Raw genomic sequence first — 18053 nt, forward strand, 5'->3', positions numbered from 1 at the left:
AACCGAGGTTCTTTGGAAGTTAAAATGTCAAGCAGATTTTTATGTTACGGTGACTACATTTTGTAAGTTACAAATATAGTTCGCCAAGACAGCATAACGGTTTCTAAACAACTGCGCATTAATACCACAATGTTGTATTTTCATGTGTCAAGTTCGCAACGCAAGATTAATCCCAAAGGCTGAAAAGCCAGCAGCGATGAGTGCTCCGCCTCCCGCGCTGACTAGCGTTGACACAGAAAATGACTCTCAGGGGTTATTGATGGAGGAGCTCCTTAAAAAGTTGATGGAAGAAGGCATTGATGTGTCAGACGACGAGGCGCAAAGGTTTAGAGGTAAGTCGGGTGTGATTTTGTGTTTTTATAAAAATTACAACGTGTAATTTTACAGTAGAGTTAGCAAAAGTCCGAAGAGCTAGATTTAACATGGGTGAAAGCTAGCAGTTAGCTAAGTTTTAAACAAAGAAAGATACAAATGTGGACTATTTAGACTGTTGGTGGAATGTTCAACGTCTGTCTGCCCGCCCGTATTCGAGTGTTTTATCAATAAATAGTGACTAACCGTGTACAACAATGTAGAAAAATCAATAATTTCTCAAAACGTGCTAGTATGTAAATATAGTTATTAACAAAATCGTTTTCTAAGCAAAATTTATCGCATCTAACTTGTTTCCCGCTCAAAGGATTTTAAACAATGGAAGGTACACATTTGTACCATTCCACCTACTTAGTGGGATTTTCGAATATGAGAGCTGTAAGCTCTGCGCAGGGACACTGTCTGCAAACACCTGTGATGCCAGCTAGCTGCTCGATCAGGGATTGATTTATAATTTCAAATAAACCAAAATCAAGGAGGCAAATTGTGGGCAGCAAAAACAGACAAGATAGCCTAGGATTCTATTCTATCCACAACTCGGGTTATTGTTTTGGTTGCAATGAATAATGCCTACAGCCAACAGGCAATCGGCGCAAGGATTTCCCCCAAAAGAAATTTGAAAATGGTTTTATTTTTATTTCATACTGTACTTTATATTTCAGATAACGATGTACAACATTGAAGGTACAGTTGAAGGTCCAGTGTCCCAAGCAAACCAGAGGTAGGTTGTGATAAATGTCTAAATTTGCATATGCATTTAAGTGCTTGCAAAATGGCTAGTTAATGCTGTTTTCCTACTGTATTGCAGTTCTATACCTTCTTGCCTGCAGTTATTTCCATTCCAAAATTCCCACAAGATGTCCAGAGTCGCTTGGATCTCAAAGAACCAGTCCAGAAAGAACAGAAGTACCGAAACAAAATAATTGGGACTCTTTATGAAATGCTGTCACAGTACACAATGTAAGGGTTCCTTTCTGAATAATTACATTAATTTCTTAATATTAATATTGCTGTTGTACGAGAGGCAGAGAACAAATGGTTAGCCCATCTGCCTCCCAATCTGGAGACCAGCGTTCGAGTCTGGCGTGACACACGGTTCCAATGAACTGGCAATAGTGGTAAAACCATACATCCTGTGTCTCCAGACCTTGTCTGGACTATGATATCCAAAGTGTTCATTTTCGAATTTGCTCAAGAGTAAATTAATAATTCAGGACTGCAGTCAATTAATTAATGAAGTTTGGGAGAGGTGTGGCTGTTTGTCCACGCCCATTTTTAAAAAAATTAAAATCAACTTTAGCTACATTGATTTGACATTGGTCTATAACATACTATTTAGGGTAATAACAATATGAGTAGAAGAATTGAAGAACAGAAAAGCCCCCAGAAAAGGATAAGAGTAATCAGTGTACTGTGTGTTGTTTTTCTTATGTTTGAAACAGGTACCCAACCCACTCAGACTACATCCAGGTCATCAAAGCCCTGATTGTGAAGTATCCTTTCTTAAGAGATGTACACGGAAATGGTTATGTGAGTACCTCTCCTTTTTGTTTCTTTTATAGATTATATTAATATAAAGTAAGCATAATTAACTACTTATATACATTTGAAACAACTAGGACACCTGGCACAGCCAACTCAAGAGAAAGTTCAAAGCAGAACGGGCTCCCCTAATCAGCAACGAAGAAGTGAACCGGGTTAAAGAAAAGTTTGGACGCACGCAGAAACATCGGACCACAGAGGAATCCAGCGGCTCCTGTCTGAAGAGACTGAAGCCCCTCTCGTAAATCCTCACACCCTCAGCCTCTAAGAGCTAAGGTAACATATGTAGTCTTATTATGTTCACTGTAAAGCTAAAAGTAAACATTAATTGAAAGAAACATGTTAACAGATAACATTAACATAGAAAAGGAACTTCACAGTTGATTTAACAAAAGTCAGCTCAACTTGCAATTCCTATTCAACATTTTTGCATTTTTTTCAAAGCATTTGGTGTACAAATTACTGCATTTCGAGTAACATTAACTTATCAGATTTTACTTATGATAATACTGATATCTGCTTTGACAAAGGATTCGTGCTTTGTGGGGAAGATGCAGCCTCCGTTGATGCTCATATCAAGGTGCTAAATGATCAGCACAGGACGCTACATCCTGACACAGCACTGGTGAAAGACCGCATGACAAAAACCTTTGCATGGAGACGTCAAGAGGTAGCTGAAGGAATGTGTACTGTGGACCTATTAAAGAGATATCCATTCCTGGGGACATCTGCAGGGGTAAGAATTGTTAAGATGATTGGGCAAACAGCTAATGATTTTTTTGTCTGTAAATCTGATTATTATTTTCTGTACTAACTGATTAATCAATCTGTTTATTATCTTTAGAATTTTTGTTTCAAGGGTTAAAGCACTTTACATTTATCTCCAGTCTGTGTCTTTAAACATGTCAAAAGTTTAAATCCTCAATGTAAAATGTCATTCTTTTGTCTATTCTACTCTTTTCATTTCCAGTTGTGTGATGAGGTTGATTTAATGCATCCCTGCCAAGACAACATCTGTTGCCGCTTTAGCGAGAACTTCACTGCTGTTCTTCAAAATGTTCTTCAAATGACCAAGGATTTGCCACTGAAGAAGGTCTACATGGAGGCAAGAGAGAATGCACTGGCTGAAGACATTACAGGTACTAATTTGACCTCATACAAATAGTAAATTTTGTGACAATTCATTTGCGCTCTCTTCCAAAGATAATTGATGTACCATAGTGCCATGTCAAGAGCATGTTAATGGGAATTTGCATGCTATCAAAATCTAATGAAGTGCATTTGCATCTGTATGACCTAGGAATTGACTTCAAGGGGCACTTCTCCTCTTGCCATCCATCTTCAAGGAGAAGATAGAAGATTTCATTATCCTTGGAGAGGTAAATGCATGATGCAATGCATAGCCTTTGGCCACAAGTTTCATTCTCGGTGTTTTGTTGGCATGGAGCTGAATTCAGCTGCGGTTCAGCATCACAGCTAAGCTAATGTAGGGGAAACACTGCTGTTAATCCACAGACTTACAGAATGCTCTGGAAATGAACAAAAGTTTTACAGATGTGCATTTTCAGGATAAAGTGCTTCAGCGTGTGTCTGCTATATCTGTCAGCAGTGTCAAATATGAACTTGAGGATGTTTTTGTAGTTGGCCATGTACACACTGAAGCCATACCTATATTCTTTAAAATCAAGTATATTTTGAATGTTGATACTTGTTGGGTATTGTGTGGGAAACTGTTACTTCCTTGCACTTATGAATGTCATTTCCATGCTTACCAAGTGGCAGTTGACAATGACTGGATCCTGTTCAATCCAGGAAATGAATTAGACTTTCAAGCTCTAGACACCTATTTAGTTGATGATAGGCTGTTTGTGTCCTTGAGGTATTCTGTGTGACGTTGCAAGCACATTTTCCACTTTGTCTATATATATGACATATATATATTCTGGCTTGTTGAAGTAGAGCAAAACATTTGTGTGGACAGTTTTTAAATACATGCCATCTCTGTGATCCGTCAAAAACATTGTGTTCAGGTGTTTAATGTCTTTATGTGATTGTTTACTTTTTTTTAAATGAATGTATTTTTCTTGACATGTCCTATGGCAATATACGAATGTAATCAAGGATGTATTCCTGTGGTTGTTTAAATGCTTTGATGTGATTCTATTATCGAAAATAAATGGTTAAATAACCAAATATTTTGGACTATTGGGGGTACATTTTTGTCTCTTTAGGTACGAAATAGGTTGTCGCTGGGGGGGTACCCTCATAGGTACCCTATTGTACCCTTTTCAAGGGAACATTTCTGTACTATAGTTTGAAGGTACATTTATGTCTTAGGAAAGTACATGATTGTACTTCAGATGGTACAACTTCATAAGGTACAAAAATGTACCACGCCTAAAGGGTACAGAAATGTCCTTCAAAAAGGAACACCCCCAGCGACAAGCATTTGTACCCTTTTTGGTACACTTTGGTACCCCTATTTCTGAGAGTGTGTGTTTCCACAAGCCCCGCTGGTTTAGAGACTTATTCCCGTGAAAGAAAAACAAGGCAACAGCGATTGATCATTTACTTGCAAGGGAGGCCTCGTCGGTGTCTACTACACAATGACCCCAAATCCAGCCTCCTCCCGCTGCCTTTTATTGAGAAACAGTTCACACAAAACACATCACAGCAAAGCAACGCCCACATGGTTCTAAGACAAGGCGTTGTATGTATATGTGTGAACTTCTGTATGTATGTAAGAATGTGTGTGTGTGTGTGTGTGTGTGTGTGTGTGTCCTCCTGCTGGGCAGGAAGCTTACATCAAAAAGACCTTCACAAGGATGTCTCTGTAATAAAAGACTACAGCCCCTCACCCAGAACCTTGAGAATCTGGGGAGGGGGACAGAAGAATTCCTTTCATCACAGAGTTAAAACAATGTAGAGATGGTAAGCATAAAAATGACAACATTTAACAATTCACTCTAACATTCCCTCCTGTTTTGTGATTTTTATGCCCCAAATTATTCCTGTGTAGTATATTCTTAGCCATGCACCTCTTGCTTAACATTTTCAGCGCAGGCGTCATTTATACACAGGCTTCTGTCATGTCATTCATTTCAGTCAATTCATATTGTTGTAAAAGTACATAATTAACAAATGTATTAGAAATCATTTTAGTTAGCATTGATCTTATACGCTGTAAAATGCATCCTATACATAAGCAAATCAATGTCAACAGTCCAAAAACAGGAATTAATATTTTCAAAAGAAGGTGCCACCAAGGACCAGACATTCACCAAGCTATCCAGCCTTGTGGTGCATCTACTCCTGTCGTGCGATTCATTATGTATTTCTGCAAGTAAACAACTAAATGTCACAGTCAAACAAGAATAATCAACATACTCAAAAATCAAATGTCACTACAATCCAACTGTATACAGACATAGACATTCAAACACATCAGTTGACTTCATTGTTTGTCCATGTGGCTCTCACCTAACTTCAAAGCTGTAGCCTGGTCAACACCCTTCTTTATGACTCCTATCAACCCCCCAAATCTTTTCACTGTAGGCATCCTGTCGGGGTTAGAGTCAACTGGTGAATTATCTGCATTTACAACTCTTCTCCTGTCCTGTTGTCAACGCAGGAAAAGCTTTGTAAAGGAAATTGGATCAAGGTGTTTTGATCTTCTTGGCTCACAACCTCAACCAGCTTAGAGAAGTGTTTATGATGTAACTGTAGACACAAGGCTTCTCTGTTTACATCTTTCTTGCAGAGGACAAAAAGAATAGGTGATGTTGCACAACTTCCATGGTAAATCTCCAACTTGGACTAATCATTGACTGTAGAAAACATGGACGACGCGACAGCACCCCAAAAATGAAGCCAAAACGTCTCCATCGCCCCCTGGTGTCTGGCTGCAGTATAGGTCATAAACCCCGCCTCCTCCATGTTAGCGGATGGGACTGGGGTCAGACTAAAATAAATTTATTCTCCTTAGATAATTTTTTTCCAAAGATTCTTTCTTTTGTTATCAATAGTTCTCATCATGCTGATTGATATCCAAGGGGTCTCCTTTCCCATAAGTTTGATTCTAATTCCTACCGCGGTGATGTTAAATTGGGGTGAAACATCATCATAACAGCTTTGACTGACAGCTGCAGGCACGGAAACTTGCGTATCTCTGTTCGGGAATAGCAGATAGAGCGTAGGCTCTGAGAGGTGGGCCAGCGTTTACGCTACGAAAACACGACCGACTGTTTTAACCTGACAGCCTGAGGTGTTCTTCAGTAAACTGGACTACCCGACAGAACGACCCGAGGCCCCGCTGCACTTTTTCGGTAAGTTAAGCGTGTTTGTAAGCTACTCCGTAACTACCGTCCTTAGCTAGCTCCTCAGACCTAGCTAGCTAAAATGAGCACTCGGCTGTCAGGGTTCGTTTAGCTAATCTGTGCAGGTGAATGAATTTACTGAAGAAATCAAGAGAAACGCCCCGGGCTACTCAGTCACTAATTACTGTTACTGTACTTTTATTACAAGTATTATACTGTAAAAGCAACAGGCTGCACCCTGCTGCAGCTCCTGTGCAGAGCTGAATATCAAATATATGCCAACAGCATGTTTTCAGTCTCTTGCCACATCTGTAAAGACAGTAACATCTTTTTTTAAAGCTTGTACTTCAGTAACTCCTCATTAATCAAGAACTATGGATTAAAGTACTGTAGTGTACTGTAATACTGAAAAAATGTAAGAGAAGAACTTCAGATCCTGAGTGTGTGAGGACAGAAGAATCAGCTTCATTTCAATTTTGAGGGATAAAATTTATATCTGAGTTTGATGGTTCTGTTCTCTTTGTGATTACAGGAGCTGCCCTCAGATTCAGACCTCAGCACCACCCAGTGACAGCAGACAGATCATCCAACATGTTCACATGTTAACTGCGAAATGAACTGATGAAAACAGTGCAAAGGTTAAAGTACCACATGTGCTGTAGTGAAAGCTGCAGCTTTATTGATAAAGTTAAAGACAAAAAAACAAAAGGATTAATCACTCATGTAACTGTGTCACTATATATATCAGCATTAACAGGACCTCAGTTTGGTGTTTCATAAAGCTGCTGATCTCAGACCTGCACAGCTTCCATTTTAAACACTTGATGTACTCAGCTGCATGAAGAGCATATGAGATTTTCTCTAAGACAATTAAATAAAACCTGGTGAAGGTCAAAGGTCATCACTTGTATGTTGAACTACAAATTTGTCATCTGGAATTCTTTCAGTTTTTTGCAGATAATGTGTTATTTACCATAAAGTGATGCAGAGTTATTCGTACCAGAGTAACCAGAGAGGATCATATATTTTTAAATATATAACTTTCTACAGAACTGAACATAATATCTTTATGTAAAAGTCCGGAGTCTCTGGGGAGTATCCGAGTATTTATAACATTACACAAACCAAAGGTCTCCATCACAGTGTTCATGAAATGCTGGGTTTATCCATCTCCTGGATCGGGCCTACGGAGGAGTGCTGAAGATTTCCCTGTGAGGGAGCTGCTGGTGAAGATCATGAGTCCTGCTTGATCAATGCGATGAGCTTCAGTCTTCCTGGTGTTTCTTAAATGATGCCTCTTACAGCGGGTCAACAGAACTGCTGGCACAGGACAGCTGTGATGAAAGAAAAGGAAGAAGTTTCTCCAAACCTCTGGACCCAGGAAACCCAGCTTGGTCCTGGTGGTCTCCCTCACTAGTTTCTCTCCAGGGTGAATGTAGCTGTTGATATAATATGGACTCTATTATTAAATGAAAAGAACAAATTAGACTACACTACTGAAACGTTCTGCTGATGTTTTTAAAGTCTCCATGTTACCAGGCTGTAGAGGGCTCTGAAGATTTAAACAGTTTTAGATCCATTACACTCACAGTCTTATGTTAAAATCTCAAAGGGCAGCATTATATTTTTGATATTAACAGTAACTCTGGGCTTCTGTAGCGTGTGCAGATGATCTCATCGCTGTCTAAAAAGGGATAAAAAAAACAAGTGTTGAAGATTATTAAGAGTAGCAGGTGTGTAGCATCGCTAACTAGCTAGCAACAAGCCTCCAACACAGTGCGTATGCTAGCGGCTAATCTAACTAACGAATTAACAACAGAGTGAGTTTAGAACTATAAGATGATAAGCTGTGTGTCTTTTTTATAACAGTGACATGGTTGTATTTACCTTAATTAAACGAGTCGTCAGTCGTGGTAAACCAGCAAAAAAAGCTCGAGCAGCCGGGCTACGTAAGTGTAGGGGGGCGTGTTTGCGATCACGTCTAGCGGGTGTGTGGGCGGGAGCGTTACACAGTCGCTCCACCTCAAGTCACTACTGCGCAGACTCTGGCTCCAAATTTGCAAGATGGCAGCCTCCACAAGCGGGATATTTTGGCTTCATTTTTGCACAGTGGGAGGAGGCGGAGTCGCGTCGTCCATGTTTTCTACAGTCAATGGTTGGGACTGTGGGAGGAAGCCGGAGTACCGGAGAGGACTCACACAAACATGAAGCTCAGCACTGAAACAAAGATGGTAGATTTGACCTCAGGACCAGGCGCATAATTTCCAGGGGGGTTACGGGGGTCATGACCCCCCAATAATCAGATCCAGCCAATATAATTACATCATTCCAGTTTATAAAATAATGAATTATGTTGCATAAATAGCTTGTTGATTTTCTTTAATCGTTTCAATTATTATCAGCAAAATAGTTTCATGTTTAATCATCTAGTAATGTAACCCCGCCTCCTCCGCTGCATACTTGATATTACCCAACCAGCTTTCTCTACAAACCTTCACTGTTTGCTGTATGTTTGTTAGCGCAGTCGCTGGTGCCAGAGACTGCCAGTGACTTCAGTCTGAGGGTTTGAAGTTTCCATGTCTGTGTGATGTGTGGTGTGAAGGCTGCTGGTTAAACTGGGACTCACTGTTTAAAGCACTGAGTGCTCATAGAGAGATGCTCCATGAGTCCCAGTACAGACTACAAACATGGTGGAAACTTAGCTTTGATATCCACACACTCTGCACGTCTGTGAGTAACTGTGATGAAGATGTGCAGAGATCTGTGTACAAACAGGAGAAAGACTGTAAAGACTCTGTGCTTCTAACAGCCTCTGTTAACATATGTGAGGCTGTTTGTTGTTGTTGCCATGGAGCTTTTCACTGTTTGGGTCAGCAGGTCATGTGATCAGGTTTGTTCTGCTGGACGATGGTTCAGTGTCAGGGTTTGTTTGCATTCATCAATAAATATCTAAATAAATCAAAGACTCCATGTTTGTTCTTTCATCATGTGACCTCTGCTCATCCATCTCTGTGTGTATCAGGATACATTTAGTTCATAATACACGAGTCAGAGAAATCCTACAAAAGACAGCGTGATGTCCTGTATGGACAGGTGGAAGGAACCAAGTCCTCAGCTGAAACACTCGTGTTTGTCCACAGACAGGAAACACAGCAGGAAACAAAGAAGCTCATGGATAACACACTTCCTGTCAGTCACAATGAGGCTGGAGCCAAACACAGAAAGGTGTTTTTGTCCAGATGAGCCCAGAGAAGAAACACGAGTGTTCACAGACATCAGAAGCTCAGAGAGGTGAAACATGAGGTTGGAGTCCTCGTCAGCATCCAGAAGAGCTGCTGTGAAACCCTGAGTACTCATGACAGACTCTGATGGCACAAACACATCATGATTCAAACATGAAGACAAACATGGAGCTCCTGATCCTCCTGCATGAGAACAAGCTGACATGAGCGCTGTGTCTGAGAGTGTCTCCCTGTCACAGTGACAAGAACACAGCTGCTGCTCACAGTCATTAAACTGACCTGAGGTCAGCTGCTAGCACGTCTCTGTGCTCCTTACATATGAACCATGTGACCTCACATCAGTGCTGTGGATGACTGTAGTCATAGAAGAGTAGAGCTGCAGCAGGTGGTGTGAGGAGGAGGAGGAGGTGGTGTATTCTAGTTAACGCAGTACTGAAACACTCCAGCAGAGGGCGCTGTTAAGTCCTTATTGTAACACAGTTACTGTGTGCAGTTATACTTCATACATAATCTGCACTTATTTCCATCAGACATGCTGTCAGTAAATGATTGTTTCTATTGATTCTACTTCCTGTTGACTAGTTTGATGACAGTGAAACAATCACAGCTGATTGTGTGATGATGTAAACTGTCACTGTTACATTCAGTGTGTGTGACATCATGTTAGTGCAGCTGATAACAGCCTGGTTCTGTTAGAAACACATGAACGTGTCCATAGATCAGTGTGTGTTTAACATGAGAGCTTCAGCCCTGCTGATGTGTTCAATAAAGACATGCAGGAAAACTGATGAGACTCTGAAATAACTCTTTATATTTATAATGTAACTCTGCATCAAAAGAACAACAAAGGATCCCAGACAGGTTTATGTCAACAAAGACCATGTTTCTGTGTTTCTAACAGTTTGACATTATTAGTAAACAGACTGCAGTGAACAGGATTTATAAAGAGCTTATATATAAAGATATGACAGCTGTTTGTTGATCACTCTGTGTTTGGACCTGATCAGTCCAGCTGTTTACTTGAAATACAGTTAAGCCCATAATTATTCATACCCCTGCCGAATTTTGACTTAAAGTTACTTTTGTTCAACAAGCAAGTTCTTTTTTGAGCAGAAATGACACAGGTGTCTCCCCAAAGATAATAAGACGATGTACAAGAGGCATCATTGTGGAAAAGAATATTTCTCAGGTTTTATTTATATTTTAGCCAAAAGTATCATGTCCAGAATTATTCATACCCTTCTCAATAATCAATAGAAAAAAGCCTTTATTGGCTATCACAGCAATCAAACGCTTCCTATAATTGCACACCAGCTTTTTGCATGTCTCCACAGGCATTTTTGCCCATTCATCTTTAGCAATGAGTTCCAAATCTTTCAGGTTGGAGGGTCTTCTTGCCATCACCCTGATCTTTAGCTCCCTCCACAGATTCTCAATTGGATTCAAGTCAGGACTCTGGCTAGGCCACTGCAAACCGTTAATGTTGTTGTCTGCTAACCGTTTATTCACCACGTTTGTTGTATGTTTTGGGTCATTGTCGTACTAAAATGTCCACTGGTTCCCAAGGCCAAGTTTTTCTGCAGACTGCCTGATATTGTTGTTGAGAATCTTCATGTATTGCTCTTTTTTCATGGTGCTGTTTACTGTGATTAGTTTCCCTGGTCCATTGGCTAAAAACACCCTCAAAGCATTAGGTTCCCACCACCATGTTTGACAGTGGGGATGGTGTTCTTTGGGTTGAAGGCTTCTCCATTTTTATGCCAAATGAAGGCAACATCATTGTGACCAAATAATTCAATTTTTGTTTCATCTGACCATAACACTGAAGACCAGAAACCTTCTTCTTTGTCCAGATGAGCATTTGCATGCCTTAGAAGTGCCTGGAGAAGTGGCGTTTTCCTTGGTCTGCATCCGTGGAACCCAGCAGTGTCCGTTGGACTGTCTGCCTTGAGACATTGCCACCAGCAGAGCCCAGATTCACCAGAATGGCCTTGGTGGTGATCCTTGGATTCTTTTTCACCTCTCTCACTATTCTCCTGGCCAGCACAGGTGTCACTTTTGGCTTCCGACAACGTCCTCTGAGATTTTCCACAGTGCGGAACATCTTGTATTTTTTAATAATACTTGTAGCCACTGGAACTTGAAAACATTTGGATATGGCCTTGTAGCCCATTCTTCACTTGTGAGCAGCCACAATGCACAGCTGCAGGTCCTCACTGAGTTCCTTTGTCTTAGCCATGAATGTCCACAGACCACCTGCAGAGAGCTGCTGTTTTTCACCTGTTGAGTTGATCAAAACAGCTATTTCCAATTAATCAGGGTAATTAGGATGCTTTAGAGCAGCTTTGACTATTTGGAATGGTATGGAACTTTGGATTTTCCCAGAGACTGTGACAGTTTGTAAAGGGTATGAATAATTCTGGACATGATACTTTTTGCTCAAATGTAAATAAAAGCTGAGAAATATTTTTTTCCACAATGATGCCTCTTGTACATCATCTTATTATCTTTTGTGAGACGCCTGTGTCATTTCCAGTCAAAAAATAACTTGCTAGTTGAATAAAAGTACCTTTAAGTCAAAATTTGCCAGGGGTATGAATAATTATGGGCTTAACTGTATGTTCATTTACCTGTGACGTTATATTTATATTCTTGTCTCTGTTGAAAAACACATTTTAATGTCCCTCAGATTTTTCTCCCAGATGAATAAATATAAAAATGACACAAACTGACTGCAGCTACTTTTTGTCCTTTCTGTCAGAAACCTTCATGTGACTCATGAGAGACACGTTTCAGCTGTTTGTGACAGATCAGAGGCCAACAAGTCATTTATAACACTTTCCATCATTGTTTAGCACAAACACATGTTGACACAGCAGCGGGGCCGCAGTGAGAGTCAGAGCCAGGAGATAAAAACTCCTGTTTGACCACAGCCTCAGTTTGTTCCTGCAAACACTTCCTGTTGTTGACTGGGTGGAGTCAGGAAGCCAGCGAGGCCCTGCAGGACTGAGACTGCAGACTGGGACGTGCTCTGTGATGGAGATCAACAGCATCACTGACTGTTTCTGTGAGGACACCATCATCCCAGCAGGGCTGTTTCCCAACAACAAGCCTGGACCATCAGAGACCTGAAGCTGCTGCTGAATGAAAGAAGAGGATCTTCAGGTCTGGAACAAGGACGAGCTGAGAGTGTTAATAATGTTACTAATGTTCAGTTACACTTTACTAGGTCACATCTGTGACACACGTCACTTAAATAAAGAAGGAAATATTGGCTCTGTTTTATCTGCTGGGCCCAAAAGTGACTCCCCGTATTTAAACTGCTATGAATAACTTGTTGGTCTATAATATGTGAAACATGTGTAGCGCCTCTACTCAGGACCAGTACACTTTCACTTCAAATAGAGACCCTAGACATCTTACTAGGTTCAGAAGGAGGTTTTGTTTTGGAGACTCACAAAAGGAGTTGGCTTGGAAGCGAATAACTGGGACCTTTATTGCCTCAGTACCATTTGTAAACATGTACAACACAATAAACTAAATTGCACACTAATAGTGCATTTTAAAGGTGAATAGATGTAAAACAGAAAATAAAATAAAATAAAGACACTTAAATGGAAGACTTATACTGAATTGTATCAGAGCTCTTTTGAATGAATGAAACAGATTAAAGTGTTCCTCTTGTGAAGTTTGAATTGTCCTTTAAAGTTGTTGAAACCCAAACAGGTGTACTGTAGGGGAATTGTCAGTGTGTAGACCCTATTATCCGGGTAGGAAAAGTGGTGCATAGGGCTTATCTGAAATCCAGGGTTGCTTGAATCAGTTTCTCAGGCAAATCCCACAATCCGATCGCATGGCTGGCCACACCATTTCACGATCATCCAGGATCTCATTTGGGCTGTTCTCGCCGTTAGTGGTTCTCCAGAATCCTTCTAGTAGTCAAAAAACCAATCTACACAAACAGTGCAGAACAATCAATTTCTTTTCCCATCTTGTGTTTTTAAACATGAGCTCATTAACTTCTTTTCCAAATGTATTAATAACAAATGGCAATCCCTTTAGCTTGACCAAGTTACAAGAGTTACAGTAACTTGTTTGTACCAGTACCAACTATTTTATCAAAATTATATCACGATAAAGAACATCAGCAGCTTAAACAGTAATATAAACAGACATAGCAATGAAAGCGACATTGATCCTTAAGGCTTACAAGCAAATGTGACTTAATTCACAATGCAAATACTATTAAACTTGTAATATGCTCATATCTATTAAGACATAACCATTCTAATATATACAGAGCTAGTGCTTCCATCTGAATACCTCCCCGATCGGAATATGGCTTCGGCGGTGGGGTGGCTAACAGCTATTAGCAGCTAGCATCGCCAGTAAAACATCGTTAGCTCAAAGCATTCAACACTTATAACACACTGTAAAGAACAACAAGAGAAGCAAAACAACACACCAGATTCTCATAGCTCCCGATTGGTTTTTGTTCAAAGGTTTCTGAGCTGAATCGGCTAGTGAAATACATTATTTAACTTAACAGGTAGCTAACAAAAGCACGTGACTCACCGGGATTTTCCAACACAAATAACTTGACAGACGTTATTCCCTTTGTGGTCAGAGTTCGGGGCCTAATAAAATAGTAGCTTATTAGCATTTATACATAAAACAATCTGGTCTCATTAACCGGGTTGCAGCATTGCATACCAAGATGCTTTTTCCATGCGCTCCGACACGCACTTGACCGCCATCAGAGGGAAGATCTCACAGGAAGAGACAGGTAATACTTCCTGCGCACTAGACGCAAGGTCGTCAGAACACAAGACTGCATCACAGCACCCCCTTGTGACAATAACAGGCTATAGCCTTAAATAACAAAAAGGGATTTTGCAGCCCTGTATTTCACATGGGTTACACATGTGTCAAATGTCTCCATCATGAAAGATATCAGGTCATCTTGAGCCACAAAAACATTCCTATCATGAGGTCGAAGCTGGAATCAGTTTGTTGCAGAGGGACGTTTATATAACCCATATTTATCCAGTTAAAGTCACATTGAAATTCAAAAATGTCTTTTCAAGAGTCGTCTGTCCAAGAGGAGCAGAAACAAATATAACAACAGTTATTTAAGCTGTTTTAAAGGCCACAAAGGAGCAGATTGGTTATAATGCAGCTGCTTCACAGGAATAAAGATGAAACACTGTTTTTATTTCATGTGTAACACCTTTCAATCATGTGTTGACTAAAGTCTATTGACCAGTATAAGTAAAGACATCACACACACACACATGGAAACACTGAAACCTGTTTTTGGTGCAGCAGCGGTCCCAGCTGCTCGCCTTTATCTAGACTGGGTCGGCTGCTTATCTCAATATAATCAATGTTTAAAGTTCTCAGTGTTTCTGTGTTGCTTCAGTATAGGATCTCCCAGCATCATCACTGTGCTGTCCAATCATTGTGTGCTAGGTTACCCTTATAGTGCGATGTGTGTTTGCACAAAGAGAAGCATGTGTGTCAAATATAAATAAGCACAGAACAGAAAAAGCTGCCAGTTTCTTCTATTTAGAGTCAAGTTAGTGTTTTGTGTCTTTGTTTGAGGCCTAATGTCAAGCAGAGGTGTGTGTAACTGGACTGCTCTGTTATATGTGTGAAATGTGTGCTTCAGCATCATCTTCGTCACTGCTGATTCCTTTGTGTCATCATGTGTTGAGAAGAGAGAACAGTTATAACGGAGGAGCAACAGGAAGCCCTGAAATCTGCATCAACAAGGAAGTGTTGGCTCACCAGTGATCCCAGCAGAGCCACTGGTTTGGCTCCAGTTGTTATAGATTCAATGATGTTGTTCCTACAGATACATGTTAGCATCTTTATTGTAGTAAAGTCTTGTAATGTGAAGCTAGAAACAAGGCAGGAAACAGCTCCATGATCTGATCTTAATGATGTTGTTTTTATTTCTGTCTTTCAGAACTGGATTGAAACTATCAAAGGTCTAAAACAGCCTCAACCCTCCCAAAGACAAACTTTACACACGTCATCTTTCAGCTACAATCTTTGTTGCAGGGATCTTCTGCCAAACAAGGCTGAGAGAAGATTTCTTACAGCTGTCATGTTGATGCTGTTTCAATCTTTGGGCAAACACACTCATATATTAGGGCTGATATCAGGGCTGCACAAGTTCTTTGTGATCATGAATAATAGAAGTGTGCCTGTTGAAGATCATGTTTCTACATGATTATATGTCCTGTTATTGTTCTGTATTATATTCAGCTTTCAGCATCCTTTCCCAGCCCCTGTTACACCATCCATACAAAGCCAATCTGACTGTGAGCCAATGTGTTTGATAGTTTGTGTTGGATCAATAGATTTGACAGACTTGGTTCTCATCCAGAGGGAAACAGTCCAAATTCAGATCTAATGAAATGATGGAGGCTGTTTCCTACCACGGTGCTAATGTGTGACTAACAAGGCTCATGGTCTCCAGCAGACAAGCGCCTGGAATGAGGTGAGCTGAGTGTTGCTTTGGTGGGTCTGTGCCCACGTCATGCATCAGGATTCATATTGGCAATAGTTCATATCTCTGTTCTTTAGCCTTCATCACAAAGCTGTGAAGGAAAACAAACATCTAACAGGATTTGATGGATGCAAAGTCCACTGAGCTCTTTGTCATTTACAAACTTGTCCAACCAACAAGAGCACAGATGAAAAACACAGTGACACTTAAAGGATTTTGCCATATATGAGCATAGATTACTTTCATATAGATTTTCAATGCAGGCTTTTGGTGAGCCGCTGGGTTGTGTCTAATAATCATCTCAGCATTTTACAATAGAATAGCTCTTTATTAGCTCTTCATTTATTGTTATTGGACATGAAACAAGGAAGCTGTGTTTCTCATTGGATGTTAGTTTCATGTTCATCAGGATCATTTTCTAAAGAGCTGATATTTAGACCATTTACTGCACTGGCTGCACATCCTGTCTACATTTCTCTGTATGTGCTGTGTTTGTCTTTCATATTTCTCCATATTGACACAAACAGTGAACAGCAGTAGATCTACTCTTCATCTGTTTTAGGCCCAGTGAAAGATCTGAAGCAGAAATGGTGTCATTAGGAGAAGAAGAACGGCGAGGAGGCAGCAGCTCTTAAAGATGAAACACAGCAACTTAGCCCTGAGCTCAGAGAGCTTCACATGAAAAAGCTCCTCAAGCAGATCATGTCAGAGGTTTGTCATCAACAGGAGGAACTGTTCATATCATAGAATGAAGGATGCTGTCAGCTGGATGAAGAAGGTTATTTAATGGCAAACGTTCACATTGAAGTCAAATTGTTGTGGTGTTGAACAGATTCATGGACTGATTGTCTCCAGAATGTTAGAAGAGCTTCAATGAATCATTAGAAACAACTTACAGCTGCACAGTTGTGTCAAACACATCTTTGTGTCATTGTGGGATTTTTTTGTGTTTCTACATGTGACACACGTCTAAAACATGCACACAATTTGAAGACAAACAGGGATCATTTGTTCCCACAGCCAGATGCTGAGAGCCATTTCCTTGTAGTCCTGTGTCTATATATATGTACCATTAGATGTTATTGGAATGATTGTCAGCTTTGATAGTTTCATGTATGTTTAGCTGGACGGCTGTTTGATCCTCCACATGTTTAAAGGTGTCCAGTCCTGAGACACTGGGGTGGAAACAGCTGTGATGTCATTGGACTGTCACAAAGACAGAAGTGCATGAAGTGAGCAGCCAAGGAGCCGCTGATGTTTTGGATTCAACAGCATTTGAAAGGTTGACACAGACACATTTGCACATAGAAAGCTGAATTTGTCATATGCCACAGTGAACTCACTGTTCAGTGTTTTTCAGGAAGCTTCTTAACTGCCTCTGCTGCCAAACAAGCAGCTGATGTCCTTGAGAAGAAGCTGAAGAAGTCTTCAACAACAAATACAGGAAGTGGACTTTCAAATACTAGATTCACTTTAGACTCACACAAGAAATGACTCAACTAGCTGTGTTTGATTGACTCCTTTGACTCTATGAAAGCTCAGTGTGTGTCTGTACACAGACTGTTGTGTTGGACTATTATTCAGTTGTCTGCTTTTCAAATGTCTGCATCTCAGTGTAGATGAGGCTGGGGGTCATGGGAGGCCACCATAGCAGTCTCTTCAACATCATGACATCATCATAAATGCTGCTGGACTGTCTGATGGGCTGACGGTGAAAAAGCCGTCGGGAAGGAAACAGAAGACATTTCAGAGGCTGCAGCAGATTTCTTTGATTTGGGGCCTTTTTCAGCTTTATTGGACAGAGCAGTGAAGATAAGTGACAGCAAAGCAGAGGGAGAGAGAAAGGGGGCGTGGTCAGAATCAAAGCCAGGCCAGCTGCTCTCCACCTCGTGGCACATGGTCACCTGCTCATCCTAGTGAGCTCCACCAGCAGCCCTTTCACACAGTTTACACCAGGGGTCCCCAATCCCAGTCCACGAGGGCCGGTGTCCCTGCAGGTTTTAGATGTGTGCTTGATCCATCACAGCTGATGTAAATGGCTAAATGACCTCCTCAACATGTATT

The 18053-nt window shown here is 40.6% G+C and overlaps 2 long non-coding RNA genes across 2 annotated transcripts; one reads left to right on the forward strand and one right to left on the reverse strand.

Annotated features, from left to right (window-relative positions):
* Window positions 1-257: 257 nt before the first annotated feature.
* On the forward strand, window positions 258-2129 carry LOC120437915. Its single transcript, XR_005611493.1, has 5 exons — window positions 258-332; window positions 1035-1093; window positions 1181-1332; window positions 1815-1902; window positions 1992-2129. It is a non-coding gene; the product is annotated as an uncharacterized LOC120437915 (long non-coding RNA).
* Window positions 2130-12751: 10622 nt separating this feature from the next.
* LOC120437919 lies at window positions 12752-14381 on the reverse strand. Its single transcript, XR_005611499.1, has 3 exons — window positions 14186-14381; window positions 14048-14109; window positions 12752-13424 (listed from the first exon to the last, which is right to left on the reverse strand). It is a non-coding gene; the product is annotated as an uncharacterized LOC120437919 (long non-coding RNA).
* Between the last annotated feature and the right edge of the window lie 3672 nt (window positions 14382-18053).

This window comes from Oreochromis aureus, linkage group 3, assembly GCF_013358895.1.
Source record: "Oreochromis aureus strain Israel breed Guangdong linkage group 3, ZZ_aureus, whole genome shotgun sequence".
NCBI lineage: Eukaryota > Metazoa > Chordata > Actinopteri > Cichliformes > Cichlidae > Oreochromis > Oreochromis aureus.